Raw genomic sequence first — 20,547 nt, forward strand, 5'->3', positions numbered from 1 at the left:
GCTGTAGCGTGTATCCGGACTTAATTCTTACTTACAGCCTAATAACATGCCATTATTTAGATATCCCACATATTTTTATCCATTCATTATTTGATGAACATTTGAGTTGTTTCACTTTTAGGCTATTATAAATAATGCTGCCATAAACATGTGTGCACAAATGTTTTCATTTCTATCGAATATATAAGAAGGAGTAAAACTGCTGGGTCATATTACAACTCTATGCTTAATATTTTGAGGAACTGATAAATTGTTTTCCAAAATAGCATCACCATTTGACAAACTCACTAGCAGTGTATAAGGGTCCTAATCCCTTCATATCCTTACCAACATTTATGTCTTTTTTACGTTAGCTATCTTAGTGGGTATGAAGTGGTATCTCATTATGATTTTGAATTGCATTTGCCTAATGACTAATGAATTTGAACACCTTTTCCTGTCCTTATTAAACATTTGTATATATTCTTTGGAGAAACAGCTCTTAACGTCCTTTGCCCATTTTATTTGACATCTTTTTATTGCTGACTTTAAGACTTCTCTATATGGTAATTGTAACACCTTCCCTTTCATTATAATTGACATACGGTATCTTTCATAGTGACTCTCAAAGTATGGTTCGGGGGTCTCTGGTGGTCCCAGATACTTTTTTATGAGGTCCAGAGGGTCAAAACTAGTTTCATTCCACCAAGTGTACAGTGGAGTTTTCCAGTGACTACATATGTGTGATATCATAACAGATTAAATGCAGAAGCAGATATGAGAATTCAGTTGGATTTTGCTAAGCCAGATATTAAAAAGATTTGCAAAAATATAAAACAGTGCCACTTTCTCACTAATAAAAAAATTGTGGAAAATAATAATTACTTTTTATAAAAATATGTTATGGATAATGTAATAGGTTTGTTACTGTTATTTTGAAATGGATTAATAAATTGTTTTAAAATTTTATTTTAAATTATAATACAACAAATGTTGATTGCTCTGTAACCCACATAAACAAAAACTCTTTGTGGTCCTCAATAATTTTTACATGTAAAGTGGTCCTGAGACCAAAAAGTTTGGAACCATGGACATAATGTGATGCTAGGCACATAGCAGACACTCAGTAAAATCCAAAACTTCCTTTTATAAAGTTGCTCCATTCATCATGGGAGGAAGATCTTAGATGAATCCTTTCAACTGTGCTCTGTTCTTAACCACTGCACAGTTAGAGGAAACACACAAACAAGGGAAAGAATTTAAGAGACGGGATGTGAGAACTTGAAGAGCACAGTACTTTTCTATCTTATTTTTGTGTTTTTCTGTCTCTGCAGACATATTGCTTGGTTATAGGTACCGTCTCTCCCTAAACCTGGCAGTCCTAGTGCAACGCCCTTGAGTTTTCCACATTCCACCACCAACTATGTAGAGACTACTGCTTCCAAGCATTGCTAATAGGGTAGTAATTATGAATAGGGGCTCTAAAATAAAATTGAGTATTTCGTTTCAGTGATGACCTCTGACTTGCTACACAAAATTGGGCTAGTTACCAAACATTTCTGAGAAACAGAGTACATGTGATTGCATTGTGTTAGTTAAGAGCATGAATTCTGGAATCAGACTGCCTAGCTTTAAATCCCCTGTCACTTAATTACTATGTAATCTTAATACAAATTACTTAATCTCTCTATTCCTTGGACTCCTCACCTACAAAAAAGGGATAATGATGATAACAGCACATATACACGGTGTTGTGAGGAGATTCAGATATACATGACTTTTAAGGATATAGTCTGTAATACGGTAATGGCTGGTACATAATAAATACTCTGGAGGTGTTTGCCACATTATCATTTCTGTGTTTCTGTTTCTCAAATTAATCATCTCTATAATGAGGATAATAGTTCCGACTTCATGGGACTGTTATAAGTATTGCGTGAAAATACATATGAAGTGTTTAGCAGAGTCTCAGGTGCAGAATAAGCTCTGGATAAAGCATTAGTTACTTTTATTGTCACTAATAGACAGCCAGCTAAAAATCTGTGATTGTATTTTAATGTCAGAAATCTTGCCAGTTAAAGCTTTGAATCTAGAATTTTCATGCTAGAAGGAGCCTTAAAGTCTCCGTAGTCCTGCAATTCCAAATTGAATCTGAATCACTTGAGTCAGTTCTATTGACTTAAGTTTCTATGGCCAGGGTTTTGGCATCTACATGTCCAAAAACTCTAGTGAGTTTGAAAATCACCTCAATGAACAATTCCATTATTTTATATTCGAGGAAGGAGAGGTTTGGAAGGTCAAGGAACTTGGTAAGTCATCTCAAACCAAGGCAAGGACCCCAATTTCCAGACTTCTAACCAAATATCAGACATTTATACATCAGTGTGAAAGAGTTTCAAATCATTCTTAATGGTGTATTTTTCTACAGAAAGAGCATAAGGATTCTGAAAGCTGGAGCCATAAAGGAGTTAACTCTAACCATATACCTCCAGGAGTCACATTCTAGCTGAATTGAATGCTGGTCTATACACGTTTCTCAGCCTCAATCTGATACTATCAGCAGCAGTGGAAAGTAGCCACATGTCCTTGAACTTGAGAAATGTCCCTCAATACTATAGAGACCCTTATCATAGATGAGCATAAGGAAGAAAGTCACTTTGTACAAATGTCTCCTCTGACCCTCCTCCACCAACTCAGTTTTTCCTTTATGTTTGGATGACTAAAGCAAAACTTCTCAACAGAGATAGACTACTTCTACATACTAGTATCCCAGTTAGACAGACCTTTAAAGAGAAGAAAACAGTCAATGACCATTTCTCTACAGAGAAGCTGTTAGAGCCTGTGAAGGAAGTCAACACTGTAGTCTCACTAGCATCCTTCCTGTCCACAATGGCTATCGTTGAAGCTAGATGTTAATGTTGGTGTTGGGCAAAACTGTGACTACTTTAGACCTTACCCTCCTCCCCCATCATTAAAAAACACTATTATCACCTTATGTTAAGATTTCATAATTTATATAGTATGTTTAAAATTATTATCTAATTTGATTATGTAATTACCTTGCTTTACAGTTGAAGATACTAAGATGTGGAAACAAAGTGATTTGTCATTAATTCTATGTATGAGTTAGTAGAGTCAACATATTAATTGATTCAATTAAATAGAAAACCTGAATTTCTCCTGTGCTCTTTCCAAACACCAAAGCTGTACTCCCATCTTAATTGTATAGTATTAATTTTGAGAATGTTTTATAGGTTATCAGTTCCAGCGAGTTAGATATATAAAAGAAAAGCCTCAATACAATTTTTAAACTCCTAATTGTGGTGCTTTACACACTGTGGCTAATCTGTGTATGATCTGTGGGGTCATTTCCCTTTCTTAGAATCACCCCAGATGATGTACATACTGTTTCTTCCATCTGTAATCCACTTCCCCCTTGCTTAAAGACCTGCTCTGAGAGGTCTTCCCTAACTTATATTACCCCATTATTTGAGTCTCAGGCCCCTAGTTTATTAACTCCATAGCCTTATCACAATTTGGCATCATTTTTTTTGCATGTTTGTTGACTTAGATATGGCTTCCTTCCTCCACTAGATTCCATGATCTGTGCCTGTCTCATTCACAATTGTGTCCCCAGAACCTGGCCTAGTGTTGCCACTCTGAATGACTCTGTAGGTCTATAAATTCTCAAAGCTACTTAGCCATTTAGGCAGCACTGCCTGATAGTGCTAACAGGGAAGTAGTCTGGGTGGAGAGGCAGCAGCCATGCCTTTGGAGAAGGGCTAAAACTTGCAAATACACAGTAAAAGTTTTGAAGTTTTTGGTATGGTTTCTAAGTTTAATGTCACCAGTTATACTGATTCCCTCGGGCACCCTGACTCACCAGGGCTTGAAATACAATATTCTGATGTGTCAAATAAGGTGGATTTTTTTTTTATTAACTTGCACCCCACCAAAATTGTCGAATTCAGAATTTTGCTGAGCTATGTTAATCTCCTCTCTGTGCAAAATGGGATTCACAACGGATCCCTAGTTGTTAATAATGTTGAGTTTGTGCTGTTGAAAATACTCTCAACACATTTTCAGAAAGTATGCTTCTTTCTGGCATAAAGTTTAATAGCATATGACATATAGCAATGAGCTCTAGATATGAAAGGAGTTTGCTGGTTTTATGAATTTTTATGACTTTGCCTTCACCTTTTCTTTGAATTTCTCCCCTAGAATATCACGTAACAGAGGTAGAAATGTAGAGACGCTAAAGTGAAAAATCATTTTTCACTCTCACTGTATGACTCAGCTCATGTTCTCCATATCATGTAATGGATTAGGGACTTCTGGTATTTTACTTCTCTGAAAGTACCCAGTGCCTGCAACAGAGTAAGAAGCCAACAAAAGTGAATGATTGATGGTGATGATGATATCCACGAGGGATGATAAACGTGCTTGAATATGCTAATCAACTCAATGTGACATTTTTAGAAGCTCAGGTCTCAGAAGCAATAGATAAAAGTACAAATGTATGCTGTCCAAATGGCTGGGGAAGGAGGTCTAGACTGCAAAAAAGAAATTATTTTCTAGTAGCCAAGACCACACAGAGACTTGATATTCAAAGAGCAAAGAAAGGACATAAGCCTCCCATAAGCTAGGAATAAAGACTGAGGACTAAATGAAAATTAAATATTTTATGGAATTCAGGTGAGATCAAGACATGCTTAAGTTAAGAAAGGATTGCTGACCAAGGAGTTATAATTAAAAGGTGAACTTGGGCTACCACCTGGCTAGAATCTTCTGATCAGACAGAAATTCAAAACTAAGGAAACTTTAAATATTCTATTTGATTTATATTTGTGATCAAGTAGATGTTGAGAAGGAAGATATGGTAAATCCCTTGTTTTTTGAGGTCAAAGTCACAAATACATAACCTCAAATTTTGGCTAATTGCAATATACAAAGAGCACTTTATATTTTATCATAATGAGTACTCAAAGGTATGTGCACATCTGATACAGGAAAATTGAACTTGGTCTGTTCCAGGAATCCTAACAGGGCTGAAAAGGATCTAGATAATAGAATGTAAGATGAATGACAACACAAAAGTTGAGTTTTCAAAGGAATGAGAAGCATTAGTGTGACCATCCTCCCCCTCTGCAAAAGTTTGAAATTAGAAAACTACTCTGGATGAAGGAAGGACAGCTCTTACTAACCAAGGTTCAAGCTGAACACAGGATGAGTCCACTCAGGGGCAGAATAAGCCCTCCGCAGGGGATGATACCACAGGAATTTTTAAAATTATTTACTGGAAGGAAGATATCAGGGGCTCAAAATATGAAAATCTGAAATGAAAAAGGAGACATTAATTTTAACCTTAGAGAAACAATAATAATTATAAGCAAAAACTATGGGCAAATGTAATCCAAGAAATAAACTAGATGAAGTAAGCTCATAAACACACAGACCATAAAATTTCCTCAAGAAGAGGTACAAAACTGAAATAGATCTATAATAATAAAGGGATAGAATTAGTAATCAAACAACTTCCTACAGTGAAAAACCCAGAGCCAATGGCATCACTGTTGAATTATCAGATCTTTAAAGACTTAACATCTATCATTCAAAAAAAAAAAAAAAATCAGAAAAAAATAGAGGAGAGAACACTTTCCAACTTACTCTGTAAAGCCCTGATACCTCCCACAAAGTGTTATAGGAGTGAACTGCAGACCAAAGTCTTATATGAATATAGACACAAAATACTCAAGAAAATACTAGCGAACCAAATACAGAAATACAGAAAAAGGAGTCTACACTCTGATCAGCTGGAACTGATCCCGGTAGTGCAAGGTTGGTTCAATACAGGAAAATAATCAATTTAATACTCCATATGAGTGGATGAAAGGACAAAATCCACGTAATTACTAAATAGACACAGGGGAAGCATTAGGCAAAATCCAACTCCCTTTTCATAATAAAAACACTCAACAAGTAGGAATACAAATCAAGAAAACCTACAGGTAACACCAGCTACCAAACAGACCTGTAGCTTTTTGCCTTAAAAGCCCCCTTTTACCACACTGATTTGAAAAGCGCCTGAGGATGCAGGGGAGAAGAGGTGGAACAAGTAGGGTGAATGTCAGACTGCATTCTTATTTCCTCACTAAGGTTTACAAGCTGCAGGGTAGACCTTCATTGGAGGAATGCAAAAAAGCTTCAAGTTGGGAAGATTTTAAATTCTCAATTAAAGTGGTTTGGACTTTTAAATAGCCAATAAATATTAACTACTATATATAAAATAAGTTAACAACAAGTTTCTTCTGTATAGCACAGGGAACTATATTCAATATCTTGTAGTAACATACAATAAAAAAGAATATTAAAATGAATATATGTATGTAGATGTATGACTAAAACATTATGCTATACACCAGAAATTAACACAACGTAAACTGACTATACCTCAATAAAAAAAATTGGTTTGGTAATTGAAAGTATAATGCCATTTGCAGCAATATGGATAGACCTCAAGATTGTCATTCTAAGTGAAGTAAGCCAGAAAAAGAAAAATACCATATGATATCATTTATATGTGGAATCCAAAAAAAAAAAAAAAAGACAAACGAACTCATTTACAAAACAGATATAGACTCACAGACACAGAAAACAAACTTATGGTTACCAAGGGGAAAAGGAGGTGGGAAGGGAATAAATTGGGAATTTGAGATTTGCAGATACTAATTACTACATATAAAATAGATAAATAACAAGTTTCTACTGTATAACACAGGGAACTATATTTAATATTTTATTGTAACCCATAAGGAAAAAGAATATAAAAAGGAATACACGTATGTCTATATATGACTGAAACATGGTGTACACCAGAAATTTGCACAACATTGTAAACTGACTATACTTCAATTAAAAAAAAATTATGATTGGTCTTGATACAGTCTTCAATATAACACCTGTTAAGTACCTTTTCACTATAGCTTTTGTCAGGAACCTGACACTTTGCTTCTGGAGATTCTGATGTCCAGAATTCAGCTGTCCAGAATGTACCTCAGACTAATTAAATCAGAATTTCTAGAGGTGTGGTTCGGGCATCAGTATTTTTCAAAAATCCCCAGATGAGTCCAACATGGAGCAAAGTTAGAGAAGCTATGGGCTGCATACTTTCGCTTTATAAGTTCTCCTCTCAGAATGAGGGAGAAACCTTTAATAAAAATTCAAAGATGAAGAAAAAGGACTTCTTTTCCCAGACATTGAACAAATCACTAGTTTCTGTGGGTCTCACATTCATTTTACTTAAAATGAAAATAATACCTTACTTCAAAGAGTTATTTTAAAAGTTAAACTATTACTATGCAATAACACACCTTGCACATAATATTCAGTCAACATTTTACCTTCTTGGAAGAAGGCAGGGCATGTAAATCATATATATATATATATCTCATTGCCTATTTATGCCTCCTTATTCAGCTGTCAGTAAGTGTCTATATCCACACCTTTTGAATTGTCATTACGCTTCATCAGAACCAGATGGTATAATCTGAACTCTACAATTCTATAGGCTTTAGGACTTCACAGCATCCAACTATATCATAAGTATTTCATTTCATGTAATTGTAAATTCAAAGAAAACAAGAAAAGCAATGCAAGGAATAAAGGCTTTAGACCAACTGAATTTCTGAAATGTTTTATTTCAGTTATATTCAGTGCATTCTATGATTTAAAGTAGAATTTTAAAAGTGTACTCCAAGTTATAGATAAAAAGGAGTAATATTCTCCCTAGAAATTAAAGTTGTTAGACTGTGTTCATTTTTATTGGTTAATCCAATTTGTTAGCTGCATTTGAGAACTGCTTTAAAGAAACTGAAAATCTTTGATTTAGATTTCTCCTTGTCTTGTGTTCCCTAGTTTCAGAAAATGTGCTATTCATGGAGATCTGTGTAACAATCTGAGTGAAACTATCCCAAGTCTTTCAGAAAATACCAATGCCAACATGAATAAACATGCATCTGGGAATTTTTGAATTATGGTTAAACTATCTAAAAAATAAAGATTTTTATATATGAGAATAATATTAAGGCATAACTGAACAAAGCTTAACCAAATTTTGTCAATCAGATCACTCAAATAACATCTTGAGTATTTTAATCATGATTAAAACAATCATACTATTTTATACATATTTTATAATTTTATCCTCTACTTTTCTTCAAAAAGAATAGTTAATGTAAATATGAAATTGAGAGTCTGAGAATTGCTAATATTAGCTACTATACATAAAATAGATAAAAAACAAGTTCTTTCTGTATAGCACAGGGAATTATATTCAATATCTTATAACCGATAATGAAAAAGAATATGAAAACGAATATATGTATGTATATGTATGACTGAAACATTATGCTGTACACCAGAAATTGACACATTGTAACTGACTATAGTCAATAGATAGAAATTTAAAAAGCAAATAAAAAGCCTTAAACTTTGCTATTTCCTTGTCTAATGAATCTTGCATATCAGCATTCAGGGGCTGAAAAATTTCCTCCAAGCTACTCTTAACCCCTATTTATTTATTGTATGGAAATCTCAGATTAGAAGTATCTGTGATCCTACTATTAATTTTTCATCTTCTATGAGCCCACTCTGAAAAAGCTACATAGATCTCAAACCCAGAATGAAAGGATTCAGGCCTAACTTATGGTCATCATAAGTTCTGTCACCTCCCTGATCTTCCACCACAGATACCTCCCCCATGTACCATGGCTTCTTTTCCATTAAGTCAGGTCAGGGTTCAATGTTCCAAACTTTATTGCCAATATGTAAGACTTGGCCCACAGATGAAACCAATGTGTCATCCTGGAACCAGACAAAAGGAACTCTTATCATTTATACTGCAATTTATAATATAAATTTGCATTTAGATCACAAATTTACATACTGTCTCTTTTAACCTCAGCAGTAAATCCATGTATTTATTTTGTCAACCACTGTGCTAGAGAACAAGATAGTCCCTGCACTTATAGCATTTACAGTCTACTTTTTCCTGGACAGTGTATTAGTTTTCTATTGCTGTGTAACACATTACCACAAACTTAGCAGCTGGAAACAACAGCCGTCTGTTAGCTCACAGTTCTGTAGGTCAGAAATCTGAACAAGGCTTAACAAGGCTTCCTACTTAGGATCTCACAAGGCCAATGTCAATGTGTTGACCAAGCTGCTCTCTTATTTGGAAACTTTAGGAAAGAATATACTTAGAAGGCTGTTCAGATCCTTAGCTGAATCCCATTCTTTGAGGCTACAGGACTGAAATCCTTGTTTTTTTTTTTACTGGTTGTCAGCTAGGGACCAGCTCTCCTGAAGTCTTCCCTCATGCCCTGGTATATGGCCCTGTCTACCTTTAAAGCCACCAAGGGCATGCTGAATCCTTCTCATGGTTGGAAATCTCTCTGATTTCCACTGCTGCCATGAAATAGAGAAAATCCTCTGCTTGTAAAGTACATATGTGATAAGGTTAGACTCACTTGGATAATCTACCTTTTGCCATGTAATGAACACAGTCATGGGAGTGATATCTTGTTATGCTCAGTCTACTCACACTGAAAAGGGAAAGTACTATACAAGGCTGAGAGTCATTGAGGGGTTATCTTAGGGTTCTGGTTACCAAAGTGAAGCACAACAATTCAGTAGGCAATTCAGTATCAAATAGTAAAATGCTATGGTAAGGTTAAGTATAGGATCCTATAGAAACATAAGGTAAAGGACCTAATCCAATTTTTGGAGCTTTCAGAATGTATTCATATTACTAAAAACAGTATAGATACTAAGATTATATGGGGGCATTTATGTGTATACAGAAATATTTCTGGTAATTAATCAAACGATGGAATTTATATGTTTAATTTTTCGATTCATCTGCATTTTCTGGATTGTCCATGTTAAACACATGTACGTAAAACACTAAGTAAGTATGTTTTGTGCAATGTAAACATAAAGCAATTTTTGTCTCCATTGCTCTTTCAGATTTTCTTAGCAGCACATATTTTTTCCACTGGCCAAGTCCTCTGAGTTTTCTGTTTATTCTGATGTCACAAAACACTGTTTTAACTTAGTAACAGGAATGTCAAAATTCTGAGGTTATTCAAAGTTGTATCTTTCCGCTCCCTAGCTAAGTACTGCAGTAGGCTGAGAATCCTATGATGGGAAAGAGAGGTGGTATGTTTGACAACTTTCTTTTTCTCCATAGTGTTTCCACACTCCCATGCCCACCTGGATCACTGAGGTTTCTGACTCTTCAGGATGGAGCACAGGGAGGAAAGAGAGGAAGAAAGGTCATCCTTGAGTGATAACTGTCAGTTAATTAACACTGAACCTGTGGGCTTGGAAGATGCCTAAGCTGCGTCTGTTGGATGGATGTTGTTATGGGTCCTTTAGACAACTTCCTTCATTGGAGTCTCACATCTCTGGTTTTCATTCTCAGCCTGAAGAAATTAGGCAAGTTAATAACCTCTCTCAGCTGAGTTCTGCTTGCCCATTATGGAGGGCAGGACTCAAAAAATACAAACATCTGTCCCCAACTTTACACTTCTTAAATCCTCTTTAAATCTCCAGCAACCTGAACCCTTTAAACCCTTGATGTAAGGGATTTAAAAGTCATTTAACTTGATTTAAATTGTTTTCAAAAAATAGTATGTTGCCCAGACACCTTATTTTAGAATGTCTGGCCTGCAGTATCTTCATGTAAAGATAGAATGAACAGTCACTATTTCCACTTTAACATTATGCAGATTGTTTTAGTAGAAATGTTCTCTTTTGGATGAAAAAACAGACAAAGCAATCAGAAATGAGTTGAAGGGCTACAGAAATACCAAGAATGATTAAAAAAAAAATAGGGGAAAAAAAGTCACTGGTTATACCTTAGGTTTGGAGGGCATTTGCAGTAGAACAATGGGAATAAAAGGTATGTTGCAGGGGGCTGATTAGGAACAGAGTGTCAGGAAATGAATGTACTGATTTCCTTCCTATGATGGCTTGAGGAGTCCTAATTTCACATTCTGTTAAACATAATAGACCCTGCCAGCTGGTCCTAGAGAAGATTCTGGGCTCACTGGTTCCACTCCACCTCTTATCTCTCTGGTTCTACAACCCAGTTTACTGGGGTTTGCAAATGGACATTCTAACTTCAATCAGAAACATGCAGGCTGCTTCTGTGCACAAAGGGAGTCAGTTCAGTGTTTTGCTTCTTCTTAAACCTCCATCACTCCATTAAGCACAACCTGAAAGAAATCAACCACACCAAAAAGCCAGCCATTCCACCCCCTGAGAATTCTTTGTGCAACTCTTTTGAATACTAGCATATCATTAGGTAAGCATTACAAATTGGTATGGAGAGGGGTTTGGGGGCAAGAGTAAAGAAAGCATGAACCTGATAACTCATATAGAGGTGATCTAAAACCTCGATCAACAGAACTTTGAGGACAGCAGAAGCAGGAGGGGATTGGTACACTGAGAAAGAAACTCACTGGACATAGGGTCATGCTCTCTCCTTGGCAGCAGGTATGTAGAGAGCCTTCTTCCTAGAGTCATAGATTCTTCAAGACGTTTTAAACATGAAACACACATGCACACTGTAGAATTAAATGAGTCAGAGAAACAGGTAAAATCCCAGTATTTGCTAATATTAGTTTCAACTTTTCAATGCAGGAACATGTTTCAGCCAATGAATTCTTGTAGATGTGAACTACAAAAGAAGGATCTTGGGGACTTCCAGGTTTCTGATGCTGTCAGATATTTTTCTTCATCTTTTTGACATTAAAGTATATTCTGGGGCCATTAAAGATGAGAGGCTGTCAGAGTGATAATATTAATGGGACTTAAGGGCCAATTACTCACATGGTATTGTATATTTTAGTTGTCTATCTTTTCTTCCTCGTACTCCCCAACCTCCCTGGCAACTCATAAGGAGTGGCAGTGTGTCTAAAAGCCTCCACTCTACCTCACCAAAATACTTATTAAGGAAGACTTTTTAAACCTAGGCAGGGACTATTATCTTATTTCCAAGTGACAGAAACATAGACCAAAAGAGGCTTTGGGAGAAAGGAGATAGTTTGTATTTGAGCTCAAGTTTTCATATCACATAAGAAGGAACAGAGTTCAACATGGTTTTTCCCAAATGACAAGTTTCACTTTCTTGCTTTGACTTAGGTGACCAGTACTTCCCCAGGCAATTCTTGCCAGAAAAACACCCTCTCAGCTCACTAACATTTGTATTGTGTTTTCCACTACTATGCATTGCCCTTTCAATCAAAACTACTCCCTGTGATGCAAAGTCTGGGAAATAGATGATCCTACTCAGTGAATTCTCCCACAGCACCAGTGTTTGAAGGGCCCCATAAACCTGTTGGTGGAAGGAAACTCCAAATCCATAGGAAGGTGGAAAATGAATTCATTTACACATGACTTTATCCTCTATCCTAGTTCAAGCAAACTTGTTTTCAACTCTGCTTTCCAATTCTTGAGAGGGTAGGTTTCATTTCTAATGAGTATCCTAGGCTTGCCAGACTCAGTAGCTTATAACCTTATGGTTTTGAAACCCTGAATGATGTTATTCGAAGCTTTTTTGTGAATACAGAAAACATCAAAAGAAAAAAATCACGCTACATTTGTAAAGCTTAATAATATATGTACGCTTATATATGTATCATATATAGTTATGTATATATAATGCATATGTGTGATATTTATGTACCATATGAAGAGTAGCAGACTATGCCATCCCAGACTATGCTCCTGTGGCATAAAGTCTAGTTTGAGTTGACTATTTTTGAGAAAAAGTAAACACAGGAGAATAGAGTAGAATTTACCTTTTTGTAAGGGAAATCTTCACTTTGAAGGTATTTTCCTCTTTTTACCAGAAGAGAAGAATGACTCTAAATGACAAAAACAAGAACAAAAACAAAAACAAAAAACCCTGAAAAACTATAATAGAGAACATGCCAGACTTAACTTTGCATAATTTCACTGTACTTTTCCTAATAACCTCCCATAACTGGCTTCCCTATCTCCTAACAATTTTTTTTTTTGTCCTTAGCTAAGATAATATTTAAATTGGTGGTCTGGGCCATTTCAGAGAGTTTTACTCAGTTTTCCTGGGTCTCTTCCAGTATACACGAGGCACACATGTTATTAAATTCTGTTTGCTTTTCCTTTGTTAGTCTGTCTTTTATTTCAGGGGAGTCTCAGCCACAGAACCTAGAAAGATAGAGTGAAAATTATCTTTCCTTTCCTACACAGACATTTATAAATATATATACATATATAGAAAAGCACACATATCAATACATACATATCTAGGATATGGATATATGCATAGATACATGTGCTTATGTATGCATGCTATATATATATATACACATATACATCTATGATATAGCTGTATCTATGATACAGCTACATAGATACATACGCCTATGAATATATGTGTGACATATATACATATATTATGTTTATATGCTTTTGGTCTCAGCTGGCCATCCTTTTCTTCCCTTATAAGAATGACCAAATTTTAGATAGGATCATGTTACCAGGAATAAAGACTACACTTTCAAGCCTCCCAGTTAAATGTGCTTGTGTGACTAGAATAAAATCTGTGAGAATTTTATTTTTATAATGAAGAATGTGGTAGCTTTTTTAATATGACATAAAACTGAAAATTCATAGAAGAAAATTAAGTCATAATACATGGAAAAATCTATGACAAAATAATAACAATCTGAGAACATTATTTCTCAATCACAGTTGAACAAAGAAATCATTTTTCTTAACATGTTAGCAACCTCAGCATGCCAAGGATAAAATGGCCAATAACAATATTTAAGTGGACAAACAGGAAGTTCCCAGGAAAGGAAATGCCAATGACTCAAACTTATGGGAAAAGTTAAATCCACCTCACTCATAATGGAAACACAAATTTCAAAGATTAGCAAAGGTAAAACAACTCAGTTACGTTGTGGCAAAGGTATGGGGAATTTCCTCCCCCAAATTACTGGTGGGACATAAATTAGTAGAACTTTTACTCATACAATTTCCAATATCTATTGAGAATATTAATGTTTATCTGTTTTCACCCAACAATTATTCTAAGTTAATTACACAAGGAGGCCATTAGACTGAGGCGGCTCTAATGCTATGGTGGCCTATGTAAGCAAACCAAAATCTAAGTTTGTAAATGCCTCAAGGTACAAAATTGAAACCTAAGGACAACCAATCACAAATAGCCAACTAGGCTTTAAGCTACAGCCAGTCAATAATTGACTTGCTTTGCTTCACCTTTTCTGTATGAAAGTCTTTCCCCAGCTCTTGGTTGGTGGAGGGAGAACTTCTAACTGCTTCTGGTTTGGCACTACCCAATTCCAACTGACTTTTGCTCAAATAAACTCAACGTTTTAAATATATCTCACTTTATCTTTTAACAATACCATTATTATTTTACTGCTACAAGAATTGACTGTTTATTCCAGGAATGCAAGGTTAATTTAATATTTGAACATTATTCATTGTAATTCACCATATTAGCAAATTAAAAAAAGAAAACCCATATGTTATCTCAACATATGTGGAAAAGAAGCATTTGATGCAATTTAACATTCACTCCTGATAAAACCTCTCAACAAACTAGGAACGGAAAGAAACCTCCTCCACCTGAAAAAGGGCATCTATAAAAAGCCCACAGCCTACACCATAATTAGTGGTAAAAATGGATGCTTTTCCCCTAAGATTGAGAACAAGTCAAGGTTGTTTATTCTCAAAAATTATATTCAACAATATTGGACTAAAAGATCTACCTGGTGCAATAAGGCAAGAAAAAGAATGAATAGGAATCTATATTGTAAAAGAAGTAAAACTAAAATTATCTTTATTCATAGATGACATAATTTATTTGTGTAGAAAATCTGATGAAAAAACTTAAAAAGCTATTGGAACTAATAAATGATCTTTAACAAGATCGATGTGAAAAATCAACTGCATTTCTATATACTAGTGGCAAATAACATACATTGAAATAAAAGTGCCATTCACTATCACGTCAAATGATATGAAATTTTATTAGAGAGAAATCTGATAAACATGTAAAACTATAATGTACTGCTTGCTGAGAGAAATTTTAAACACCTAAAAATGAGAGAGAGACAGTGGTCGTAGCTGAAAGAATCGGTATTAGGATGTGCATTCTCACTTAAATCATCTGTACATTCAACACAAGCCCAATTAAATTTCCATTTCAGTTTTTTTCAGAAATCAGCAAAATAATTTTTAAAATTCATAGGTCAAACAACTTAGAATATCCCCCCCAAAACTGAGGAAAGACAGACTTAGAGGCTTAATATTGCCTGATTTTAAGACCTTTTATAAAGCTACAGTGTGGTATTGGTACTGAGATAAAAATAATAGATCAAGGAACTTAATAGAGGGCCCAGAAATAGTATGGAAAACTGATTTTTACAAAATCAGAAAGGTACTTCAGTGGAGAAAGGATAAACTTTTCAACGAATGTGGCTGAAAATTGGATATATTCATAGTTTTAAAAGATCATTATTGATTCCCATTTCACACCATAATCAAACATTAACTCAAAATAGATCATAGATTTAAATTTAAAATCTAAAACTACAAATATTATAGAATAAAACAGGGGAATATGGGAGATAAAATTGAGGTTTTTGGTTAGGCAAAGAATTCTTAAATCACCAAAAGCATGATCCATCAAAGAACAAATTGATAAACTGGAATCCATCAAAGTAAAAAACCTATACTCTTCTAAATACACTGTTGAGAAAACGTTAAAAAGATACACACTGGGAGAAAATATTTGCAAATAGTATGTCTGATAAAAAGACTTGGATTCAGAATACGTAAAGGATTCTCAAGCCTCAATAATAAGAACATACATAACCCAACTGAAAATGATTTGAACAGAAACTTCACCAGAGAAGACAAAACAGTAAGCACAATAAAACATTCTCAGTATCATTAGTACCCTGGAATGCAAATTAAACCACAATGAGATACAACTACACATTATTTGAGTGGATATAATTTAAAAAGCTCACCATATCAAGTATTAGAATTTGGAGGAAATGACTGCTAGTGGAAATATAAAATAGTACAAACATTCTGAAAACAGTTTGGCATTTAAAAATATTTTAAATGCATCTTATCTTCTAATTCAGTCATTCCATTTAGAGAAATGAAAGCATATGTCCATAAAAAGACATTCTGTGTATGTTCAGAACAGGTTTATTTGTAATAGCCAAAAGCTGGAAATGAATGAAATAGTCATCAACAGGCAAGTGGATGAACAAATTGTGTATCATACTTTGCACTTAAAATGAATGAATTATTAATACATGCTACAATATGGATGCATCTCAAAATAATTTTTTCTAAGTGAAAGAAGAAAGAGAGAAAAAGTATATATGTTTGATTCTATTTATATAAAATTCTGAAAATTGCAGACCAATCTTTAATGACTTGAAGTGCATCAGTAGTTGCCTAGGAATGGTTTAGGAGGTTACAAAGGAGAGAAGTAAAGGGAGTTAGATTACAAAGGAGCATGAGGAAACTTTGTGGAGAAGTGAAATAAATGTTTATTATTTTGATTGTAGTTATGGTTTTATAAATACGCATGTATGTTAAAACATATATTGTGCACTTTAAGTATGTACAATTTATAGCATGTGAATTGTACCTAAATGAAGCTGTTAAGAATAATTTTTATGACAACTGGAGAAACTAAATGGGGTCTGGAGATCAGATGATAGCAACATACCAGTATTAGCTTCCTTTTTCGATGTCTCTGTGGGAATCTGCTCTGAGGAACTGTACATATACCCAGGGGATCTATTATCCTAGGCATGGGGTTTTTAAACTTATTTTAACAGAAAGGTGTTTTATTCTCTTTCCAAATTCTCCTTCAATTCACTTGCAGCAGCAGGGATCAGATGATAGCTTAAGGGCAAGTTGTAAACTATCCACAAAACCAAGAGAAAAGAGAAAAGCAGACTACAGTCTCGGGTCATTAAGTGAAAGGATAAACAGGACTCATACTTCATTAAGCCATGTTTTTTTATAAGAGTCACCCTGGGGTCATCCTGGAAATGTTAACTTATGTTCCAAAAAGAGAATATTTTTTCCCTTTATCTCCTCCTTAGTACCAGGCATGGTGGGACCGGTATGTGTGTGTGTGCGCACGCACGTGTGTGTGTATCCATTGAAAGCTTGTAACAAATTCAAGAAGTAGCTGTTTTTACACTTAATTTGTGGAAGAGAAAAATAGGGTTGAGGGAGGTAAACACTTGGCTCAATGTTATACAGTTACTAAATTAAAAAGTCAAGGGCCTTTCCCAATTTTTAATGCATTACCCAAATCATTGCTTTAGAAATCAGGGTGAAATGCGATATATTTTGAAAAGAATGAAGAATTGAATGACTTTCGATTTCCAGTTAGTTAGATTTTTACTATTCTACACTTAGAACACTAAAATAGTCTTAATTCAGATGTTACGCATTTCCACCTTCATTTTTTTAAGGTCATCTTTATTTATTTATTTATTTATTTTTAAGGAATAAGAAGATTTTATGATTATTCTTGAGTAGTTCAAAACTTCATCTATGATTCTGATACCTGGCCCTCTGGGGTTTGTGAATCACAGCCTGCTTCCCATTGTTCTGATTCCTCTGCACAAGTGTATAGAGAGAGGTGACTTTGGGGTAATCTATACTTGGCTTTACTTCCTGTTCCTCTGTTCTCTGCTGTATCATCATGGAGACTTTACTTAACCTCTCAGCCTAAAATAGTGATAAAAAATTCTTACTAGTGAGGCTTTGTATGAATTAAATAGGACAGTAATTTAAAATGCCTAGTATAATACCTGGTTTATAGTAATATGCTCAAAGTACTTGTTATTAGTGACACATCATCCTTTGATTAAATTTGGAGGAGATGAAAGGTAGCTGCATCATAAGGATACTAATAATTTGTTTAAAGACTAAAATTTGTAATACTGAACTACTTTGACCATCCAGACCTTCAAGTTTTCTTTGGCCAAATTTTATTGTGGATTATTTATAGGCTCAAGGTCTATGCTATATTGCTAGTCTCTTACCTCCTACCTGTTTTGGTCAGTCTTTTCTATTTTTTGTCTATCTCCAAAAATTTAAAAAATTTCAACTAAAGAGAAGTTTGCTTATCTGTTTGTTTTCTTGTCTCTGGATATTCTGTCTCTTCAAGCTAAATGTTCTCCTCCCAAAGAGATTATTAGGTCTTTCCTGAAGCAAAGAGCCATTCTTAAAAGAAACTCAGTACCATCTATTAATAGTGTGTGTGTGTTTACACATGACACACATGCACACACTTTTACCTACCTCCTTATCCTTGTATTATACAGTAAGTGTTGACACAATTGTAACTATTTTGTAGGGTCTCTGGTCAAGGGACTAAAACAAAAGACCACTGTTATTTTATCCATGAAATAACCATCAAAATTTCTCATGATGTTTATATAATGAAAACTTTCTTGGGGCAGTGAAGGTGCTGAACAGCTCCTGTTCTAGAACAAACCAAATTTCCATCTATAGATCAAGGCCACCTAACTGTTGTTCTTAGTAAGAATATGCACACAGTTACCCGGGAGAAGCACTGGAAGGCTAACCTCATGGCCTGCATATTTTTAAAGCACAAAAAGTTAAGAATAAAATATTAAAATATTACCTCTTACTGGAAGGCATAAAGTTATTGGTCAGATAAAAGCATATTGAGCAAAAGGTATTTTACAGTGAATTTAGTTACTCCAAAACACTCGTTCAAAATGAGAATTATTTGTGTTTTAAAGATTTTGTTTTTCCAAAATGAAAATTTCCTTGATATACAACTCTGACATGAAGAAACCAGAGATCTCATGAAACGAAATAAATCAGATATAAAAAGGCTAAACTTATTTTATACTCGAATCTTTTTGATACTGTACAGAAAGAATGGAAAATGAGAACGTAGGCTGTGCTAATAGTTTTACCTTGGTAGTGTGCAGAGCAGTTAATAACCTTGAGACAAACCTTGAAACAGCCTGATGAAAGGACCACTGACTTTTTCTGACTGTGTGAATCCATGTGAACCTGGTGATGAAATTCTCTGAAAAATTCTACTTATATTTGCACTATTTTTCTCATCATTAAGACATATTTTAGGAGAAAAATATATTACAGTAAACTATAAAATACATAGTATTGTCCTTTTATTCTTCATAATCCAGCTTTAACTATAATTTTAAGAAACCAATGACTTCTTTCTGTGTATGATTAGTAATGCAGGACACTCTACATAAGATCTGAAAACCTTCTTTAAGCTATAAAGAGTTTAAGTTGTTTTAATTCACATTCTAATTTTTAAAATGTATGCATTAACCTTAGAAATAACTGGTGTATATTTTTTCTGCTAATCAGACAGTGAATCTGCAAGTCTAATTTGATGAAAACTGCTGGCTTTTCTATGTTTGATACAGTTACTTTTCCCACGCTCCCAGGTCTGTAACTTTCCTTCACCCTTTGGCTGGTGAATTTGCAATACCACTCTGCTCTGACACCCAAATTGGATACTGATAGTCCAAGTATCCTGCCCTTAATGGATTCCACATTTTTTACTTCTATATGCAATGGTGTCTCGTATTAAGTATCTGGCGGTCTGGGTGCCATCCTCTGCTACTGCTCTTTAGCCCATGCTGTGAATTCAGACCAGAGCTATGGGAGTGAGTGAGTATGTCTAGCATCCTTATATCCTTTCCAGTAGAGGCAAACTGAACACTAGGCAGAAGAGGAGTTATATACTGTAAGGTTTTCTATCAAGTTTTATTAGGAAAAAGTTCTGCTTGGTGTATATTAAATTAAAAAATTTTAGAACCTTGCTTAGAACCGAAGTGCTATCAGAGTATATTTCTAATAGGGAAAACAGTATTTTGATTATATATTGGATATGATACTTTATATAAATTAGAATAACATAATTAGGATTCATGCCATGAAACACTGAAACATTCAATATTTAATCATTACAATAACTATTGATTGGCAGATAAATTTATAGGATTAAACTTTTGATTAAACTTCTGTTTTTAGTTCCTTCTATGACTGCAATTGGAACCCAGAAAATAGAGGTGCTAGAAATATCTATATTATATTAATCATTACCTATAAAAATGGAACAACTCATAACTGCAATGTCACTTTAAATCTATCAATTATCACACCATCATTTTTGAAAACTACCACATGTAATATATTTACAGATAAGTAAACTGCATAAAATCAGAATTTCTAATGGAAGAACATTACTATTTAATGTCTACTACATTAGCATTTATCGAGGTCTCTGTGCAATCATGTGGTATGACATCATCATATGTAATTAATTTCAGCCTGAATAAATCACCTATTGGGTTTTCATATTATCTAAACAGGTGTAGGAAAAGATTAAATCAATGCATTTTGTTTTTAAAAAATGGCTTATTTCACAAT

At 34.5% G+C, this 20,547-nt stretch overlaps 2 long non-coding RNA genes across 2 annotated transcripts in view; one reads left to right on the forward strand and one right to left on the reverse strand.

The window, feature by feature from the left end:
• LOC116150814 (uncharacterized) overlaps positions 1-20,547 on the forward strand; it is a 201,407-nt gene that overhangs the window by 147,227 nt on the left and 33,633 nt on the right. The gene's annotated exons all lie outside the window — the stretch shown is intronic.
• Positions 12,845-20,547, reverse strand: part of LOC135319696 (uncharacterized) — a 300,679-nt gene continuing 292,976 nt past the window's right edge. The window contains exon 4 of the long non-coding RNA XR_010378525.1: positions 12,845-12,911. This is a non-coding gene — a long non-coding RNA (uncharacterized LOC135319696). The remainder of the gene's footprint in view (positions 12,912-20,547) is intronic.

This window comes from Camelus dromedarius, chromosome 3 (assembly GCF_036321535.1).
Source record: "Camelus dromedarius isolate mCamDro1 chromosome 3, mCamDro1.pat, whole genome shotgun sequence".
Classification (NCBI taxonomy): domain Eukaryota; kingdom Metazoa; phylum Chordata; class Mammalia; order Artiodactyla; family Camelidae; genus Camelus; species Camelus dromedarius.